Raw genomic sequence first — 4,659 nt, 5'->3', positions numbered from 1 at the left:
CCCAGTTTACAGTCTATACGGAGTTGTTCGTGATACTTGGAGAGTTGTTATTTAAGTAGAACCATAAAATGAAATTAAAGAACGTAACAATTAAATTAAGGTTTAGAACAAATATAATATTTTATACGATTACTTTATTAATAATTTACTTATTGGTCATAAGAACTTACCGATGATTTCAGGTGTCCTTATTGGTAAATTAGTTACTTAACTCTCTAAATCCTCTTATTAGAGTTTATTTCCAAAGATTTCGAATATAGTTTGAAAATAACTAATTGTTATATTTTTTTTCCACGGTGCAAATCCTAGATATTCTAAAATGCTAAGCATAAGATAAAATTGGTTTCAAATCATTCGAGGAAAAAAAACAAGAGAAGAACATGAAAAAGCTTTGAACGGTAGAAGGTAAAGTTCTACACTTAGGGATTTTGAAAATATCTCATATATTAATTAATTTGATTATTATTAGTGTCAAAACATAAAACCTATAATGGTTAAGAAGAGATGAGTAGTTGATAGTATATTACACGCCGAAATGGAAGAATTTCATTACTGTCGAGAGATTAGATATAGTTATCCAAGACGCGAAGGTTAGCTATGATCTCGAGACAGAAATGATGCTTCCTACCGAGGTTTGTATATCATATTATTTACAAGCATCATATCAACATTAATAAATTTTCGTTCTGAATGAACATACCTAAAATATTACATTTAACAAAAAATTACCAAACATTTTTCTCAGAATAATCATGCAAGTACCCATATTATTTCTGTTACTATGTGGTAAACAACTGTCACCAATATAAGATGGATAATAAGTTCGCGAATAATAAATTGAGAATGAAGAAGAATTGATGGATTGTATTCCTTCAGAAATACGACAGGCTGCTGACGCAGCAGCACACGGGTTGGTGCCAGAAAAAAGTAGGCATCGCTACCTAAAAGAAATAAAAAAGAACACCAGTTCCGAAAGTGTAGTCTTACCATATTTTGGAAAGCCAGCCAGACAAAAGAAGCCGTCCACTTTGTGGGCAATGTATGGTTCGAACGATGCTATAAATTGAAGAAAAAACTGATATTTCGAAACATTGCAAGATGTAGACTTCCCTAAAACGACAAAATTTGGGCTTCGGGCTCAAGAAATCGAATGTATTTTTCAGAAGAATATAGAGGATTTCTTAAACAAAGCTACAAATGAATTCCTACCGATAATGGTAACATATTTATGATCTGTTTTAGGTTGCACTAATAATAGGCGTATCTGGAGCTTATTAGTGAAAATGAAAATTTTCGATGCTGCTTTTATTGAAGAACAAATTTCGGTTGAAATTCTAGATTCCAAAACACATACCAGTAGATCATTTTTCATTACTGATCCAGTATGGGTGAAGATCATTCGAGACTACATGGATGTGAGAAAAAAACATAGAACTCAATAGATTTTTTTGTTCAGCTTAGAGGAGGAAGAGTAAGAAATCAACCAATTGGGCACAATACAAAAGCTAATTTTTCCCAAAAAATTGCTACTTTTTTTCTAATTTAGAGGATTTGAAATGCTTTACGCGCCACGCTCTAAGAAGAACCGCCGTTACGTTACTTGCCAACAACGGTGCAAATGTACTCCAATTAAAAAGGTTAGAAGTATGGGAATCTAGTTCTTCGGCAGAAGTTCATGTAGATAGCTCAATGGAAAATAAAACCAAAAATGTTAATATGCTTTCCCAATGTGCGGTGTCTTCTGAAGCTGTTACTAGTAGTTCACAAACCTTAGTCATTCAACAGCAAAGTAATTTTTTGATCAAAGAGATAACTGTTAGAGTCGCCAGCGCTGGTACTGGCCTAAATATTTCTATAAACGCTTATAATAATTGAAATTCAACCATTAATTCGAATAAGTAGTTTGTTCTATTTTACCACTTGCCATAAAAAATATTTTAGAGGGCGGTAAATGAGGGTGGTAAGAAGAGATATGTAATATGACATTTATTAACCTTCAATAACGTTAGTACTGACAGCATTGCATATATTATATGGTTGTGAATAAAATTATTTTAATCAGCATTCATAGGTCTGTTTAAAGGTAAGCTCTAAGGTTAATAGTACATTTTACAGAAACCGTTTACTTTGTTGAACAAAAAACAAATTAAACCCGTTACAAATAGATACAATCGAATTGAAAGATATTACCAATAAACTAGTCAACAAAAATCCTCGTGATTTAGAAGAGACATTAGGAAATGAATGTATTGATTTACGTTAACTCAAAGATTCTTCGGCAAAAACAATAGAATTTGAAAATTGACTAATATTTATTTATTTTAAAAACGTTGATTAATTAAAAACGAATATATCTAACATTTATCAGATATAATTGAAAACTATATTAAAATGATATACATTTATTTCAAATTTAAAATGGAAATAAGGTATCGAAAACAATAAAATTTATTCCAACATTAAGGGCGGCGTGATAAACAGAGCCTGGAGCGGCAGCAAGGCTGAATCCATCACTGACCATCCAGAAGATATAGTTTTTGCAATATCAATTGCAGAAGACAGTTATGCCAGGAACAATCAATTTTTCGTAAATACCCACGACACTCATACTAAATTTAGAAATGAAAAATAATTTTTACTTCCCGTATAAAATTCGTTAAACATTAAACAAACAAACAATCCGTCAGTCCACGAGGACTCATCATCTTCAATGTTTACTGATGAAAACATTGAATCGTAAACATATATGCATTTCTATTAGCCGAAGCTGTCGGAAGGCATATGTACACAATTGCTTCGAAATATTCCTGCCAGATACAGTCTGCGATAAGCAGTAGCTTCGTTTGGTGAGATTTATTTAATTCATAATTTCTTTAAATAAATAGAAATATGGCGTTCTTTAGACCATGGGCGAATGAAGACAATGAAATTGCATAGTTTAGTAAGAATGAAGACAGGTATGAATTTAATAATAAAGATTAAGGTAAACAAACACAGCAACTTATTTTAAATATATTTGGGTGTTTGAAAGATAAGAATTGCTGAGTTAACTAGAGTAAATACATTTATCGATTAGTTACGAAAAGGGTTGCTGTGGATCATTCACAGAACCGAAAAACATGTAAAGAATTTATAGTTTATATAAGGAGAACAGAGCTGCGACATTAGAAGAAATACAGCAAAAGGTAGCAGATTATCCAGAATGCAACTCTTTCAAATATCAAAGAATAGTAGTAACCAAGCTCAAATTTTATCATTTACATCTGAAAAAAGGCCCAACAAACATAGAATTGCTTAATTTTACTAAAGGTATGAAGTTAGAGAAAATTTAATATATAGACAAGCTGTTCAAAGTACAGGGTCATACTCTTTACAGACTACCTCCTTACTATTTACTATTTTCTATAATGTATACTATCTTTATATTTACTATACTATATTTAACCCTATAGAGTTAATATGGGCAAACGTAAAATCAGAATTATAAAAACGTAATCAGTCTCCAGAACAGAGTAAAGAGATTGCAGCACTCGTAAAGTAAGTTCTACCAGCAGACCGCCGAGAGATTTGGAAAAATTGTGCTGAACATGTTATCAAAGAAGAAGATAAGTATTTGGTATCACCCTCTTTACAACCCATTATAATTCAATCAAATGGTGACTCTAGTTCAGACGATTCTGACTACTTTGGAATTGAAATATTATTTTTCTTTTATTTGTAAAGAATTTATTTTCCTTTATGGTTTTTGTTTTGAAATTTCGTTTTCCAGAAAAAAAACGAATGGGGTACCAAAAGGGCGCAGTTCGCGTCTGGTACCCTGTTTAAGCCAAATGCCCCCACCGGCAGGAACATTGTACTCGTCTATTTACGTTTTATAATTTGATAATCAGTTGTAGCAAGTTAACGAGATGAGGCGAAATAATAATTTTTTCTAAGTTCCAAGTAGGACTACATTAAGAGTATCTGTATAAATAATTAATATTTATATTAATAAATAATTTATGACGATTCGATTGCCTTTTAACGAATACTTTCTGTTTTTGAAAGTTTTAATAAAAATAATAAATTTATAAAATGAGGTACCTACACCTATATTAGATCAAACAAAATTGTCGGCAAGGGTCTTTATATCAGTTTATATAATCTGCAATTGATATTGGAAGAACTAGATGAGGAAAAAACCTCCACTCCTTCCCACAAAAGATTTTGTGAATTGTTTAAACAAAACAAACTAAAACAATGCCTTTTTCTAAGTCCTTTCCTTGTGTTTAACAATCGTTTTTCATCTACGTAACAGGAAAAGTGTATAAACTTATAGTGTAAAAGGTTAATTAACAAAGATAATATATTCAGAGATAATTAGTAAAAATCTTTATTATTAATAACCATATAAGGAAACCACACACATACACGGATTTATTAGATAATAAATATTTTCTTTTATGGGGTTAAACAAACAGGTGTGATTAATGTGCGAAAGTACATTTTTTTCCTTCAAACCAACTGCGAAATCATCAAATTTTATTATCTTTGTAATAATAATATGCTAAACAAAAAAAGTACATTACGGCAAAATACATTTCAACATAATGAAGTTTAAGTAATATTTTTATCTTCTCTTTATCATTATTCTCATCTATTTTTACAAATATTCGCCCT

This window comes from Diorhabda sublineata, chromosome 9 (assembly GCF_026230105.1).
Source record: "Diorhabda sublineata isolate icDioSubl1.1 chromosome 9, icDioSubl1.1, whole genome shotgun sequence".
Taxonomy (NCBI): Eukaryota; Metazoa; Arthropoda; class Insecta; order Coleoptera; family Chrysomelidae; genus Diorhabda; species Diorhabda sublineata.
This window is presented reverse-complemented; position numbering follows the sequence as displayed.